Consider the following 18114-nt stretch of genomic DNA (forward strand, 5'->3'; position numbering starts at 1 on the left):
CAAATTCAACAAAGCTCTGATCCCTGGCCTTTCAGAGTAAACCATTCAGATGATCTAGCAGAACAGCTTACAGCAAAAATAGGCAAAGCAGGCAGAAACCTATAGTCAGATCTGTCTTTTGCTACAAATTTAAGTACAACATCCCTCCAGCACTGCACAAGAACTCATTACTGCTGTGATTATAGGTTTAAAATAAAACATACTTCTGATTTCAGTCCAGCAAATTCAGAACAACTCAGTATTTGCTACAATCAGTTCCATTTGCAGTCAGTAGGATGAATGTCCAACTCAGTCATATTAGACTTCTGACACTTAAAATTTCACTATTGGAGAATACCTATTTATATTTAAATGAGGTTGCATAGCACACTCCAGATTTGGCACACTTGACAGTCTACCTTATAAAAATAAAAGCTAGAAAGCATATTTAACTTCTAGCTGCTTAGTGTTAGTGCATTAGACTGTTCACAGAATTCTTTTGAGGGATTTTGTTACAGCCTGTAAAAGGGGATTACCAGACTGTTCTTTTTAATTTATGTGAAAATCACTCAGTTGCATACCAATATCAATCAGAACAATAAACTTTGACTCTGACACATATAAGGCTAATTCATGATTGAAACTGACACGGAGAACCACTTTAATCAGCTAATAATCATTCAAAATTACCTCCAGGAAAATCTCTCTAGCTTCAGTATTTAGATTAAGTGTCAAGTCTCAGTCTCAACTTCTTACGAAAGAGGCAGCTTCACTTACAACAAATCTCTGTTAAGTTGACAAGAGTTAATGTACCTGGCAGCTTCACAGCACATGGCAGGTTTAGGTGCAGAATGCTGATGACACTGGAGCTTTGTGCCACCAACAGAAGTCATTAGGTGAAAGAACTTTCAGATGAGTCACTTCTGTAAATTATTAAAAGAAATTACCCTGAGGACGTTTTAGCTCAAGAACAAATTTACTTGGAGGACGCTTGATAAAGCTCATTTTCATTTGAATTTGGTATGTATGGTTATAGAACATTATTCACCATATACTGGATTATTTTTACAAATTTCTGTACACAGATAACTCCAAATAGACACTGCAAAAGAAAAACCTGTCAGTTTTTGATAACTCTCAGACAAACCGAACACCATGTGGAATTGCAAAACAGAGATTAATTGAGCAAACGTTGCCTTCAGCTGCAGCCGATGTATAAACCTATAATTTCCTATACACAGTAGTTCAAAAAAAAATGCATGAAATCAAACAATGAAGGATGCCTAATTTTGTTTCAAGTAAAATCAAAACTTTTCCTTGCCAGCTGACCTGCAGAGGAGCCTGTAGAGATACCATCTTGAAGGGGAAGATCAACCAAAACACTGCAGGGCATTGCACTAAACTTAACTATTCATGCCAGCTATGAGTGGGCTCTTAACTGCCTGATGATCCTTCCTCCTGCTGCCCACTAAAAACCTTGATAATAATAGCAATAAAGGATTTTTTGTATACATGGCCTGCCCTTAGAAGGACATGGTTGTTCTGAAGCCACACTGTGTCCTACGCCAATTAAAAGGATGTTTATTTGTGAAATAAAACAAGCTCTGAGAATGCACTGTGCTTCTTGTATTTAATGCATTTTTGCTCCTACTCTAGCTAAGTGAACATCCAAATAGTTTGCTTTGTTCCAAAAAGTGATTTGGATCTGCAGATGTCTTCCTGAACCTGCAGTGCTCCCTCCAGAAAGCCAAGGCACAGACTCAGACTGTATTTCCACATTTATGCAGTAACACTGGCTGAAAAGATTTTTGATACGCATTTCCCAAGGAAAAATGTCATACCATTTTGCCAACCTAGATAATCTAGCATGTCTGCTGCTTTATATTCAATTAAATTAGCCGGCATTTCTGTGTGTTCTGTTAATTAATCTCACCTAGAAAAAAATGCCACTATGCCAGGTGAAAAACCACTGCTGCTGCAGCTGCACTGCAGAGATGCAGAATACTTAAGACAGAAATTTTATAATTATACATGAGGTGAACTATGTGAAAAGAAAACATACTCCGTGGGGGGGGGGGGAAATTGCTTCATTCTGCTTGGTTGGCACAGAAGATCCAATGGCTGGTCCAGCCTGGCCAGGGCTCCTGAACAATTTCAGTCCCTGACATTTTTTTCATCCAGGTTAAAATAATACTTGAGGAAAGAGGATTTCTAACTGAATGGTATTCATTTCTCCCATACTTACTTCACTGAACTTACATTTAACTACTGCTGGGAAAGTTATGACACAACATTTGCAAATCCAAAGCTGAGCGAGACAGGCAGTCATCCAACCAGAGAAAAGAACCTTCTATGTTTAGTAAGACAAGCACTTACATTAGTAACAGAAAATAATACAACTCATGTAAGAAAGGGGACAAGTTATGACAGTTATGGGAATCATTATTCTGAATTTCCTGACTTCTTTCTGGGAAAATTTCAGCAATAAATTCATGTAGTTCTTTACAGTTAATACACCCATGTTTATTCAAAAAAAAAAGAAAAAAGAATAATGTCACTATAATGACAACCCGTTCTCTGAGATACACTCTGGGTAAGTAAATGTTAAGCAGCAGGAGAGTTTTAAGTTACACAATATCACAGATGTGCACTACAGAGAAAAACATTTTTTGCCCCACACCATTCAGAAGACTTCTGGCAAGAAATTTGTTGGTTCTTTTTATAGCAAAGAGGATTTCTCTGTATATTGCTCAAGACATTCAGTGGAAATCCATAAATAACTAAAAAATAAAAGCAGAAACCATTGAATATTCATCTTCAAACTAAAAAGAAATACTATTTAAAAAAACAGTAAACAGCTTCAGTAAATCACACAGGCATAGTTCTAAATGCCTTCATGTCTTTTTAGTATCACCAGAACATGCAAAAGGTGCAATCACCCAGATACAACCTGCTGGGCTGCCTAACTGACAAATAGCCCTTGTACTGGAACTCTGCAAACAGATTAGTATCAATAGCCCCAGGCACTGTGCTGCTCATACCTGCATATTTGCTGCACAGCCAGAATGGATTTCTAAACATGCTTAAGAAAGCATCCATAAGATCTTAAGGACTTCCTTCCTACTGCTTGTATGATTTTGCTGGGTAAAACTGAAGGGCAAGGCAGTAATATAACTGGGCAGAGAATGTCAGAGGAAAAAGAAGAAAAAAGAGACCATTAAACTCTTCAACTAAGCATCACTCAAAAGCAGGGATTATAGAAATGGAATAGGTGGAAACACCTGTGTTCAAGAAAAAAAAACAGCCATACTCTTTGAAATGTATTTCTATTTGTCATCAAATGTATAGCTTAGACTCCAAAAAAAAAAATATATATATATATATATATATATAAAGTAATAAACCATAAATTTTTAAAACACAAAAGCAATAAAACCCAGTACTTAAAGGGAGCTTCCAGTATTTAAAAGGGGGCTTATAAACAGAGGGACATTGAATTTTTTAGGCTTGAAAGGTCAAAGGGGAATAGTTTTAAACTGTAAGAGATGAGAATTTAGATTAGATGCCAGGAAGAAATTTTTCACTCAGAGGGTGCTGAGGTCCTGGCACAGGTAGCTCAGAGAAGCTGTGGATGCCTCATCCCTGCAGGCACTCAAGGCCAGGTTGGATGGGGCCCTGGGCAGCCTGAGCTTGTGGACGGCAGCGCTGCCCACATCAGAGGGTTGGAATTGAGTGAACTCTAGGTCTCACCCAACCCAAGACACTCAGTGATTCTATGAACCTAAAATATATTTCTTCATATATTCAAATGAGTAGCTGAAATGTTATCGCTACCACAAAGGCAGAATTGGGCAAACCAGCTTCCTATCATAGCATGCTATTTTAAACTGAACCACTTTGAATTGTTATTGGCTGTGATGGATATATTTTTTAGACATCTTAAACATATATACATAAACATTTCACAAACAAAGTATTTTAAAATAAAATGTGGGAAAAAAAGGAAAAAAAAAAAGAGCACTTATTCTACGTTTTTTTAGGGTTTTTTGTTTGTTTGTTTGTTTGTTTGTTTTAAACAGTATTTTGTGGATTTCTTTCCCTTGAAAGCCTTCAATCACTCCTTAAGCCTGTACTAACTTTTGGTACCTCCAGGTTCCTGCTGCAGGGAACTGCAGTTCTTTTTGTTTAAGATAGCTACATAGATCACTGCAAAAGTAATGCTTCCTATTTATTCAAACAGAAGCCACAACAGACGCGAAGAACACTATAACACTATTTGATAGAGCAAATTCTCAGCTACTAAACATAGTCACAACCATTTAGCTATGCATTTTTACTGGCAATCATCAAAATCTGCACCAGCAGAGGAGACCCACTGTCACTGTTGCCACTGGTGAAATATACCACCCCCCACTTCATTGCGCTCACATCAACTCCACAAACATCCAGCATTGATGAATACCAATGGGTGCAATTTTTTTTTTTCCCTACATGAAGAAATAAAATTCCACACCTTTGATTTGTATGTACTTTCATGTTAGATGCCATTCTGTCTGATAGCAGAAGATGGGCAATCATACAGCAACAAAATTTAACAGAATACTGGTGTGAAAGTTCAATCTCCACTGTCATCCACTCCGGGCTGTGAGCCAACGTAATAGAATAGAAGGCATTATTTTCAGGACAGCCATCATTCTTGGTAGCTTTATTTATTTCCCTTTGTTGATTACATAGGAGACAAACTGAACATTTCTTCCCTATTCATTTTCTTCATGTCTCATACAACTTTAGTACAGTAAGAAAATAAGTTCCTTTCTGTTGGGGACAGAGCTGTAATCCTTGCTCAGAAGTCATTGTATATTCTTGATCATGTGCTGCCTTTTTCAAACCTGCTCCATGTCTGCTACATAGTTTGAGAGATAGAGGCCAGAATTAGAACACATCCTGAACATGCACACCATGGAATCGCTCATGTACCAATGATGTTACAGAACCATGGAATTGTAGGGTTCAAGGTGATTTCGCAGGGTGACTATCTAATCCAACACCCTGCTAAAGCAGGTTTCCTAGAGTAGGCTGCACAGGAAAAGAAAATCCAGGTATGTCTTCACTATCTCCAGAGGTGACCCTGCAACACTTCTGGGCAGTTCGTTCCAGTGCTCTGCCAAACTCAAAGCAAAGACATTCTTCCTCGTATTTTTACGGAGCTTCCTATATTCCAGTTTTTGTCCATTTCCCCTTGTCCAGTCTCTCGTAGTAATATCTGACTCAGGCTTGAGGTTTTCAGTTCAGACCTACTGAAGCTGTAGAGAATATCATAAGAATGAGCCTTACACGTTTTTAAAGAAAATACTAAAAATTTGACAGCTCATTGTTTGTTACTGTCTAACATAGTAATAGATCAAAAATTCTCTTTTTTTAATTAAATGAATATTCTTGATTAATTTCACTATATTTGTAAATAGTATATTAGAATTCCCCCCCCCCCCCCCCCCCAGTTTCAGGCAATAATGTGATAGAGATCACTAATGCAAAGTCTATAGATATTTTGTAAAATATATATACAAGAGTACCCTGAGACAATTTCTTTAAAAGTCCAACAGTTAAATGTCTAACAGATAATATATATATAGGTGTTTTGTTTTGTTTTTTAATTAATGGAGGAGCTGTACACATGCAGGAAATACTGCAGTTTTTACACACAGGGGCAACATATCACAACAAGGTCTTTTTGATTCACATCCCAGCAACTCTACCTAAACACAGAATATCCTGGCAGTATGGATGCAAAAAGACAGAACAGGATGCTGTGCAACAATCAGTGAAGAAGTTTGTAAGAGTAATATTCAAGAAGTAAGATTTTGCACTGTAGCTTACTATCTTTGTATTCTTGATTCTTAATTATTACATTTGTACTGTAAGGAGAAAAGCTTTCCATAGGATGGTAAAGAAAAAACAAGGTAAGAATGACAGTAGACTAGTATTTAAAAAAGGATGACAGCATTTCAGAATGATGAGTAGACAAGTGAGGGATACCAAGATGGTATGACATCATACAGGAACATGGGAATGTCAAATTCTAAATATAAATCCTATAAGCAGCACAGGTTCAGCTCTCTATGTTATGGACAGTCAAATTTGCTTCTCAAATCTAATTTTATTTCTGGTCTATGCATTGCTGTTTCCATTATTGCTAACATTCCTCCTTCTTCCCATTTTCTGCATCTTTCCACTCTATCTTTTATTCATGGTATTAAAACATTTATTTTTAATGAATACAAAGACAAAAATACTGTCCCACCTCCTATCTGATTTAACATCTAATATTGTCCCTGAGTATAGTGTGAAAAAAAAATGAAAAAGTTATTGAATAGGATAGATGCTCTTGAAAGCAGGTCATATTGTAATAGCTAAGAGAAGAGAGAGGAAATAAAAGTCTTTTGCTTCTTGCTCAAACAAAATGTTTCTCATACAAAACAAAGAGACTTGCATAGCAACCATTAGATTCATTTCAAAAAGATATTTCCGCACTATTAGATTAAAATTTCACCTTCCTTCCTATGCATGAACCTCTTAAGTTTTTATATATATACACATGAAAAAAGGGCCCACTGTCAAATAGCCATTAGAACATCCCACATCAACTGGTTGCCTGAAGAATATTTTTTAATTTGATCATGGCTTGTCATTTTCACCACAACTGCTCAAGAAATTTTAGATTTACAGAAGAGTTAGAAAATTCAAGGTTGCAATCAGGCATAAAATTTTCACTTTCTTAATTTTACAATTAACTATAGGTAAACTGAGCTTTGAACTGTCTAAGATCCTCGAATAAAAGTTGAAGGCTAAATTATATGAAGGTGCTATTCATGATGATTAGGCACCTTCCAGTGAGCTGATCACGCAAACCCATAGTTGTGCTTTAAAACCAACTGCATCGGTTTTACCAAATCTTCTAGACCAGCAGTAGTCAAGAGAAGTCTAAAAGAACTTTCAGCACAAAAATGAATGTATAAAGGGAAACACTGATAGAGTACGTGTACTTAAAACATCAACTAGCAGAGAAATAACTGCAAGTCAGGAAATAAAACCTAAAATTAAAAACAAAGAAAAATAACAAGAAAAAAAGAGGATGATTTACAAATACCAGGAGGAGACGAGAAAGTCGAGTTATTTAATAAAGTCAAGCAAAATGAAATTTGGGGCTAACTACAGCAGAGTTACTTAATGAAATTACCAAGAAATCTCTAGGCATCCCAACAGCATTTTAATGACGTATTTAACAATGACTGGTGTTGGAGGAAACAGTTGAAACAAGTCCCTACCACAACAGTCCTGGTTCAAGTCATGTTAAAGAACACTTCCAGACTTCCCATTTCAGGGCCTGTACTGCAAGGTGATGAGAGACACAAGAGGACACGCACTACATGAATGGCCATGAAAGTCAGCACCCCCTTGAAGTTAAGTCTCCAGGGGGCATGCAGCTCTCTTGGCTTTTTTGCTTCAGTTAGAAATAAGCAGTCAACAAGAATTCAGCTGTGTAACCATGATATTTTCACATACGCAGTGGCAAGATGACAGAGCTTCTAGAAGTGCCAGAAGTTTCTAATGCAACTTTTTAAAATGGAAACACACTGCAAACAGCCACTACATTTATGAATGATATAAATCCATAGTAGCAGATTAAGAGATTGGATGTGCACATTGAAATACAGACCTGACATCACTTAGGTCAACCTCTTGGAACAGCCATAAATAAAATTTCATATAAGTGGGGCTGGTGTGGTATACTCTCCATCCAAAGGGCAACAAGGCTGGTGAAGGACTTGGAGAATATACCCTAAAGAAGAGACTGAAGAAACTGGGGCTGTTTAATCTGTGAAATGGAGGCTGAGGGGAGACCTCATTGCTCTCTTCAAATATTTGAAAGGTGCTTACAGCTAGAGCAGGGTTAGTCTCTTCTCAGAGGTGACAGGACAGGGGGAAATAGTCTTAACTTGCACCAGTTTAAGCCAAGGTTGATATCACTTCTTTATAGAAAAGGTTAGTTAAGCACTGGAATAGACTCCCCAGAGAGGTGATTGAGTCACCATCCCCGGATGTGTTTAAAAAACATTTGGGTGTGATGCTTGGGGATGTGATTTAGTGGAAGGTTGTTAGAATTAGGGTAGTGCAGTTGGATTGTGGTTGGACTTGATGATCTTGAAGGTCTTTTCCAACTAGAGCAATTCTATGATTCTGTGATTCTATGAACCAGAGAAGGCAACCAGCCACCACCCTACCAAAAATAGCCTTTGTACAATGTGTGACAAGTGTCATTTTTCTACATCTAGTGTTGACTTCTAGGGGCAGTTACTTGCAGCCTAAGTGCAGAAGGCTAACCAAAGGCACTGAAAGGAAAAGCTTGGGAAAAGGCCAATACACAGAAGATAGGTTTTTATGGTTTCTTTTTTTTTTTTTTTTTTTTTGGGGGGGGGGGGGCCTTGGCTTACAGCAGAGTGACATGGGTAACATTCACAATTAAGTTTAACAGCTTTGGTACAAGACAACCTTAATGCTATACCATCAGTATTTACTACATAATGAAGTCTTATACAATTCATTTGCTTTAATTGTGATGTCATTATAGTATGCAGGAAGGTAATTATTTAGAAGAAACATTCTCCCCATATAATGTAGTTTAGAAGTACACATTTAGATGATAATCCAGTAACATGCCAACTGAGAGGAAAAAAAAAGGAAAAATAAATAAAAGTATGAGTCTATGAATCAAGTCTATTTCGGGGTATTAAGTGGTTACAATTTAAGCAGCAATCAAAATACATAAAGCCAGAAATTTCATGTATTCCATACAAGGAATCCTTTATCAATGTGTAATTTAGCCATAACAAGAACACTCACTTTCACATCTTCTTGTTTTCTGGTAGTGATCAGACTGATGACTAAAATATTTTATTCTGTAATTGCCCAGCATCAGTAAGTTCACATTACCACATCAGTGATAGCATACAGCCTCACAACAAAAGAGGAAAGCAAAACAAAATGTTTTTCATCTTTGTTCAGTTGAAAGATTAAGTTGTTTCAAATGCAAAAAATTGCCTTTCCCCCAAGTTCTTGACTGACTGGTGAAGCAATGATGACACAGCCTTCAGGCTCTGTCAGTTTTAACCTACATGTCTACCTTCTTTCCAGTGACGCAGAGAATAGCTCCAGGTTTCCCCCTCTGTGCTGAAGGTCACAGCCTAGGGAATACCAAGCTCCCTTATTCCTCAACTAGGACTCTCTTGAAAAGGCAAGTCAAATCAGACTAGCCAATTAGAATAAGTCTTTAATTCTTGTGATGATACAGTTGCCTGAACTGTGCTGTGCTTCTGCTTTCCTCTGTGTTATAATAAAAAGTCAGCTCTTTTCAAAAAGTCCCAGGAGAAATTTGAGGTCTGCCTGCTTGCTAATGGGTCATCTTAAGCATGCATGCAGCTGAATAGAATGGTATCTACTTTAATAGTAAATGTTAATAATCTAATTACTTTGATTCACAGTTCAGGACTGCATTCAATTTGTGGTTGAATCTACCATCTCCCTCTGATACACAACAAGCCACTCCAAATTAATATTTAAAAACAAAATATTCAACTTGGCAACCTTTAGAACCTCATTTTCACTCACTTACCACTATAAACAGAATGTTTTAATTCTGCTCTTCGCTTCACTACCAATTAGTAAATGCGCATTAACAACTGTCTCTCTCCCCAGTATAAAATACTCTAAATGAAACTCAACTTTAAAAGTTTTAAACACAAAAAGCACAAAAGCATTATCTTGCACATATTTTTAAGCATTGTCAGTAACAATTATGGTTATCAAATGACATGTTTGTTGTGGCTGCCATCCTTGCCCCCATCTGCTTTTCCTTTAAAAAAAAAAAATAAAATGAAAGCATTCTCATCACCTCTCCCAAAAGAGAACAGAGCAACCAACATTACATTGTTAGGCACCCAAGACAAAAAGGTCTCTTAAAAAAAGAGACTATATACTATATGCTGAAACCAGGCAGTGTAGAAAACATTCATATAGACTCTGCTTCAAATCCAAGAACTATCTGCCTGGTGACACCAGGCAGTCTGATTGCAGAAGAGGACAGAAGTGGTGGGACCTATGACATGCACTCCAAATAGATACAAAGCAGCCTACTATAAAAAATGCTGTCTTTTATCTCAGAAAAACTACTATCTATGTGATTTCTCTTTAAATAGATAGAACTTGATTTGAAGAGAAATTATCACAGGCAGCTGCCTCAGGCACAAATTCCTGCAGCTTTAGACTGAGCTGTGTAATGAACTCCCAGACTTTCACATAGCTCTGTAAGGATACAAATCAATAGAGCCCCTGCTATATACCTATTAGCCTAAAAAGACCTATCCAAGCACACAGCATTCTATTTCTATCCTGGCCTGTAATCACTAAAACCTGTGGCATCAAAAAGGACATTTTCAGCAGATTTCTCCACATATCTTTTTCTATTGATGAACTGTCTTGGGCTTTTCACTTTTTTCATTATCTCCACACACAAAAATACACAACCATAACTAGTGTCCCCACTTATCTACAGACAATGAGTGTTCTCAGTTCTCTGTAAAGATGCTGAAAGCCAGCAGGAAGGAGATATCTCACTCCACTAGCAGGTGTGTGGAGGAGCTGAGAAAGGACAACAGCTCTGCCACAAGACAGCTGAGACGGGAGCACAGCTGTGTACCTGGGCATCAGCACCAGAAAGGCAAATCCTCCTGCTGAAACAGTATACATATACATCAGCAGCATGCCAACAAAATGTGAAGGTCTTTTGAAGCTGAAATATATCTTGTCCTTGGCCAACACAGTGCTGTGAGGGAGCAGTCTGAGCTGATTCATGTCTCAGGAGGATAAGACAGCAATGCACACAATGACATTCCAGCACATGCTTAGTGGGAGCTGCAGTGACCACAGCAGTTCCAGCAGCTCTCAGTGATAATCAGGTATTGACATATTCTCACTTTGCCTCCTTGTTCAACTCCTTCATTACCAATGGACGACAAGACTAAGACAGACTGGAGATGTGGACAGGGAGGAACTGGATGAGGTTTAACAGCAAGGTATTATTAGATCAGGCAAGTAAGGCCATATGCTGCTTTGTCAGCCGCAGATTTAACTTACTGCCTGCCTTCAGAGAGTTAAGATCTACCACTCCAGCTATCCCAGAGGGCTGTCTTTCCTTCTTTCCCTACCCATCTGTTTAAACAAAGCCTGCTATGTGTGTTCTAATGTCACTTCCTTTCCCTGAAAACTAAAATGCAATTGAAAAATTACGTAGGTCACTCAAAGCAATGCTTTTTATTTATTTCCACAGTAATGAGAATAGACACAAAGAGCACAATAATGAAATCTGATAGAGCAAATTCTCAGCTACAAAACAGTATTTTTTTCAACAGTCACCGTTATTAGCTATGCACTGCAGCCAGCAGTAAAAAAGAGCCTGTATGCTGAGGTCATCATGCCCACTGACTGTTTCACAGTGTTCCATCACCCACTACCTGACATCTATTGTTTGGTATCCATAAAATTCCAGCAAGTACTGACAATATCTATGGGTGCCATTTCTTCTGCATGGAGGGATTCAGTTCCTTACCTTTGCTTCATATGCTCTCTTGTGTCAGGCACCATTCTGTCAGACTGCCCTGCTGCTGCTACCTGTCACATAGCAACAAAATATAATGGAATATTGGTAGGAAGATTCAACTTCTACTGCCATCCCACCAACACCCACCTCTGATATTGCAAGTCTACACAGTAAAATGTGAGACAAATTTCAAAGCTGCTCTCATAATGTTACGCAAAATCTATCACAAACCAGATTGAGGAGCTTCTTGTTACACAGTAGAAAAGTCAGAGAAAGTCGCCTGATAAAAAGCAGCCTTGCAGTATTGTGGGGAATCAAACGCAGGGCAATGTGGGACTGTGATGATGAAACTTCAGGAGATATCACAGTGCAGGTCTAGCTTGCAGAAATCAAACTACTGAGTTGTAAGAATAAAGTAAAAATTGTAATGTGGTAAAATAAGAATAGCACTTTCCATTGGAAAAAAAATCACTGAGAAATCAAATTTTATAAAAGGAATATAATGTGGTTTGCCCCCAATTCTTAAGTTATATAGCAAGTCTGACTCTATACAAACTGAAAATGCTCTCTAGTTTCTACATTACTCTTTGCTAGTCAGTACAGTCATTTTCAGGCTTTGCTGGAGCTACACTGTGTTCCACTCTCCAGCAGACTGCCATTTTGCCAACAGCAGCTCAGTCAGTAGTTCACCAAGGACTATACAAGGACTGATGATGGCTGAGCATCAACTACACTCCAAGCCCTCCCAGCAATGTCCTGCTCCTCCAGAAGAACACCAGTTCAGCACTAACAACATAGCTCAAATCACTGCCTACAGACCTCCAGAATATCTATAAATCATCTCTACACAGCAGTTCCATACCTAAGAACCGAGGAGTTTTTTCTTATTTATATATTCTTCACGTAAGAAGGTAATATCTTCGCTGGAATATTATTAAATACTGCATGCAGGAGTCCTTAAAGTTTAAAAATCCATAACTTATTTATATACCATTTTTATTTAAAGGCTTCTGATGCTGCTACAAGTTGAAACAATGCAAACAGACCATCCTCCTGCAGTCATTTCCCTTCCTGAGTTCCCACACGCCTTCTAAGTAAGTCATTCTACAAAAGACAAGTCATAGGTAAGTTTATTTTGTAGATTGAGATCATGCTAAATAATTACTAACAAAAATGTTTTAGTTAGCTCCAGGCTACCTTGCTGCATTAGAATTAAATGGTAACTATTTGTTTTTTCAGTGGTGACAAGATCCACTGGGCTGATGTCAGCATCATTTTGAATGCAATTATTGCCGTCTCCAAAGAAAGCTTATATCTAGACCTTGTCCTTTGGAAGAATTTATTTCCAGTCTGGTGAAAGTCTCGCGTTTCTTTGGGCATGACCCAACAGGGAATATCTTGATTACTCTAGAAAACTAATAGCATATTAGTATCATTAAAAGCTACTCCCTTACTAAGAGGTTAAGATATTCCTTTTTTTTAATAGGAACATTTATCATCACATATCATTTGTGTACCAGTAGATAACCATGCATATTAACTACAAAGAGAACACCAGTAAGCAAAATACTCTTTTGAATGCTTGCCAAAGAGCCATGTGACATTTGCTTTGATCTGGGGTTCAGGGCTGTATGTTTTGTTGTTTTGTTTTTGTGGGTTTTTTGTGTGTTTTTTTTTAATTCTCATTTTTGCAGAAATACCCATAAAGAGTAACAAGGGAGCACAGAAATCTGAATCCCAGCTGTTATTCTCTTTGGATGGATACCAGAAATGCCAGCATTTTGTATGCTTTTACTAACAGGCAGAAGAGATGGAAGAAATATGAAGAAATACTGTTTGTTTTCCCATGGTTAGTGACAATGAAGTTAAAATGTACAGAACATGCCACACTACAGGCACTACTGAATCATACTGGGAATACCCATGCTGAGTCTTTCCTTCTAAGGAGAGTGCCTGCAGCCTCAGCCATTTTGGCAGTGTATTTTCCACAATGTCTTACTCCATCCGTGAATATTAGCACTACAATCTGGCCCTGTGTTAGTAGTTTCCAGTGCTAATTGAGCATATATAAAGACACACACTTCCCTGTGTTGCTGATCCCGTCCTGTTTTTTCTCTCTCTAATGACAGTATTTAAGATGGAAATATTTTAACAATGCATTCAAGCCATATTGCAAACTAAATTGTCATGGAATCAAACAAATGCTCCCCAAGGAATATCCTTACATAGATTCATAGCAAAGCTCAGTTTGCATTCAGTGCCTAGTAGCGTACAATTTCTGCAAACAAAACACTGCTTGGATAGGCTTTGATTCAGCATAGACACAATCTCTCTCCCCATTTTCCTCTACATTTTCCTTTATGCAGACTGACCCCTGAAGTCCTTTGTTTTAAATCTTCCACAAAACTTCAGTAGACAAATTTTGCTCCAATGTAACCCTTCACAGACATTGCGACAAAAAGCAATGAAAGTTCATGAATCCAATGTAAAAGGGTTTATCACTTACTAAGCAGAAGAAAATCAGGTGCCTAACAGAAATTCATGAAGTTTTTTCATCACAGAATCACTCAACTCTCAGTTAGATAGAAATACAAGTAGTCCTTGTACTCTGATCTGAGTTTCACAATATCAAGTTCAAATCACCCTTCTACCTAGGATCACATAGTATAAAAAGATGGCATAAAATCTAAGCTCACCAAGTATTGCAAGGCATCCTTATATTCTACCAGCCCATTCACTGAAGAAGGCCTGTGAACAGCACAATATAGAATTTAAACTACTTTGGGCAAAGGCAGCTGAAATGCCTACAACTTTAAAATTAAAGCTCTTGCATTTTGAAGTGTTTTTTGTTTGCTTTTTCCCTCCCTAATATCTGCAGGCCAAGGTCATACTGGCAGCTAGAAGAAAGCACATAAAAAGCATAAGTCACAACATTCAGCACTCTGCTACCAGGCTTTTCACGCTTTTGATAAGTACCGTCAGTGTGTGTTGCGTTTTAGTCAAATGCACATTTTTTACTATTGTTAATATTAAGACTACCTGAAGCAGATGGGAATACATTCATTTCCCTAATCATTATATAGAGTTAAACAAAAGGGAACACACACCATCCTGATCATGCCTTCAGTCTCCATCCACAAACAACCTGTTCATATTTAGACCAGTGTTTAGCTAGTCACCGCAAAACATTGTCAAGCAGAAGATAAGTGAAGAGATGGAGGCCAGGTAAGAGCTGAAGACACATGATTACTAAGGTGAAAATTAAGTATTGATCAAATAATAATTAAAATACTGCTTTATATTTTTAAAGTAGAAGCAAAAACTATAATTGAGTCAGTTCTACCCTCTATTTTACTAACTTGTCTGACAAAGGCAAATCTGGTTCCTTTACCATCAATAGACTGCTCATCTGACTTTGATTTCATTAACATCTAAGCCATTATAAATGGAAGCATGTAGACAGCAGAGCTTATTCTCTAGCTTATTTCCCTCTCTGGATTTAAACAGAGCCATCAGGGCCTGACAAAGATACCCCTACAGATTTGTGACACACAGCAAGCGTTACTATGAATAAAGCTACATATAAGCACTACAGTCTCTGGCTATTAGCACAAGAACTCAAATACATATTTTCTTACCATTCATTTTAGTTGAGTCCAGGCCTTGAGCTTCATTCAGCAAACAAACAAACATGAATAAAATTTAGGTGTAATCCACACAAAGCAATGTTCAGATATTATTAAGAAAAAAGAGGTTAAGGCGAGGAGGGAAAAAAAAAAAAAAAAAAAAAAACAACCAAATTTTAGCAACTTCATTAGGAGAAACGACTTGAGAATCAATGATAAAAGGAAATGTGAGACAGCCAGCAGTGCTCTCTGAGGAGACGGGAGAGACAGGGGTGGGGGGGGAAAACCAGCCCCATTGCTGCATGCAGCAGAGCCCATCAACAATACAAAGAAAAAGCTTATGTCACCAGTGACAAGACTTCACATGTGGCCACTTTCTAGGTGACAGTATTTCATACAGACAAACAGAAATCACTTAGAACAGTAATGGAAGGTATGGATCACATAAAGCTTTCAGACACAAAACTTATGGAAATAAGATTTTGTCAAAGTCAGAATGTATTCATACACACACACACACACCAAAAGGGAAAGCCCACTGAAATGGCAGGGGAAAACCCATTCAAATACCAAAGGTGAGAATACAAGTGATCAGATGAGCAGTAGGGACACTGCTTTCCCACTTTCACTCTTGGCTTAGTAAAGAGCTTATCAGGCACCGGTGACAGAAGTTCAGCAGCAGCCCATAACAGCAGGTCCTGCACCATCTGCTTCTGAGCATTTTCTCCTCTCACTCACTTTTGGAGAGGCTGCATGAAAGTGGAGGTAGTAAGCAGATCTTGCCTTTCCACCCTCTAAAAACACACTCTAAAAACCTCAAAAATCTTAATATGCCACATTATATTTTCTTAAGTGATTAGTATGTAACTAATCAAATTGAAAAACTGATTAGCAAATTGAATATTTGATTAGCTCCTTCCATAATGCAAAGAATTAGATATTAATCAAAGCTTGTAAGAAGATAAGCACTGCCATCCTCACACTCAAACCAAGCACCTGCATTTCATAAGGGGAAAAATAATGATTATTAAAACCAATGAACTGAAACTCTTTGATTAGTTCCACACACTTTTTCCATCTAATCAAGGTAATTATACAACAAATCTTCAAACATGCTGTATTTAATAAAGTGGGTCTGACACATTTATGCTCAATACAGGCTGCTCTGTCACCAATCCTCCAGCCAGCAAGTATCTTATTCTGTCAGATGATCCACAACTACAGAATTCCATTCCAACAGCTGCTGACTGCCTTACTGATCTTAGCATCAGCAAGTCACTCACACTGTCTCACCAGGACTGAGAAAAAAGCATCTGTTGAAGTCAAGTCAAATTCTTGGCAGAACTCAGCAAGAGGACAGCTTTCAGCTGATTAGCTGTGCCCTCATAATTAAAGAGTGGTCACAGTCATGGGAATTATCTCAAGCTGTTTTACCAGTTAGATTAATCAATAACAAATTTAAAATACATTCTATCCAGAGCAGCACCAATACAGTCTAGACTGAATATATAAAGTATGCTATACTTTTTTCTTGCTTAGCTATATTTTTCTTCAGGAAAAGTCATATGACAACTTAGTACAAATTATACCATGATATAAATTCCAAGGTATAAATTTATACTCAGGTAAGACTTGGAAAAAAAAATTCTTTGTCTACATTCAGGCAATGTATTTTGACTACCATTATCATGCTCTGTATCAGCTACCGGATGAAACATATTAGCCACTGTTAATGTGTGTATCACACATTGCTATGTGCCTCCCACCAAAAAGACTCAAAGGGATTCATTTTAAGCCCCATTTAATGGGCTGAGCTATCCAAGAAAACGACTGTTGGTTCCTACACTTATTATCAAGATTATAATCTTGACTGCACTATTTTCTTCTCCAGCTGCTCTCTGCTTTTCCCTTTATGACAGGAAAATGTTAACATGGCAATATGTGATCACTCATCAGCCTTCTGGTACAGTGGCATCAGTGCATTATTTCCTGAATGGCTCAAAGCATTACTGTGAGAATCTTTATAAAATATATCTTGACAGGATTGTTAAGTTGAGGGTGGTAGAGACTTTTCCATCTTGGATGACAAAAATAGAGGATTCACCAGGAAGTGATTCACCATCACAAAAATTACTGCATTTGTATTCAGCTTTCACAGTAACATCAACATCTGAACACAAATCTGTTGAATTACAAATGATATTCTTAGGCATTATGTTTAATAAGTTATTTTATACATAAGGCATAAAATATCATTCAAAAATCACTGAAATTATCAGAATAGCATATTTTTACATAGTCTTTGACTATTGGGGTATTTCTGCAGGCATGAAATTGTTACATTTTGCTTTTGAAAGAAGCAGAAGTTGGAAAGCGTTATAAAAGGGGGAAAAAAAGCCATCCAAATGGTGTCTACCACTTTTAAACATGTCACACATGCAGCACCAAAATCTATAGCTCCATATACACCAGCTGTGCACTGACTCAAGGATAGAAGATGCAATTTTCAGTACCAAAACACTGAGATCCTCACTGCAAGGGCAGAGTAAATAACTCATCAGCCAGGAGTGACAAATAAGAATATGTAGTCTCCATTCATATATTTTATCATCAATGATACACTACTCTATAGAGAGACAAATACGGAACTCTTCAAACATGGTTATTTTCACATACATACTGGAACTATCTTTATTTTACATAATCAAGAAATAGCAAATTTTGCATTTTGCCTTCTGAAGTTTGCCTGGTTTCATTCTAAAGCAAAGTACTGTGGAACTGCTGCATCTAGAAATTCTGAAGGCTACTAGAACAGCTGGTGAGCTACTGCAAGCCAAATTAACCAGAGGCATAAAG

The 18114-nt window shown here is 37.6% G+C and overlaps 1 protein-coding gene across 3 annotated transcripts in view; it reads right to left on the reverse strand.

Annotated features, from left to right (window-relative positions):
• Positions 1-18114, reverse strand: part of ZNF385D (zinc finger protein 385D) — a 375527-nt gene that overhangs the window by 324217 nt on the left and 33196 nt on the right. The window contains exon 1 of one of the 3 annotated variants that reach the window (XM_052692236.1): positions 793-880. The exons of 1 other annotated variant lie outside the window; for it this stretch is intronic. The gene's annotated coding sequence lies outside the window, so the exon portion shown is untranslated. Of the gene's footprint in view, positions 1-669; positions 755-792; positions 881-18114 lie in introns of those variants that run through there. One more of the 3 variants, XM_052692237.1, reaches the window with a different exon arrangement.

Source organism: Tympanuchus pallidicinctus, unplaced genomic scaffold, assembly GCF_026119805.1.
Source record: "Tympanuchus pallidicinctus isolate F22 unplaced genomic scaffold, pur_lepc_1.0 scaffold3, whole genome shotgun sequence".
NCBI lineage: Eukaryota > Metazoa > Chordata > Aves > Galliformes > Phasianidae > Tympanuchus > Tympanuchus pallidicinctus.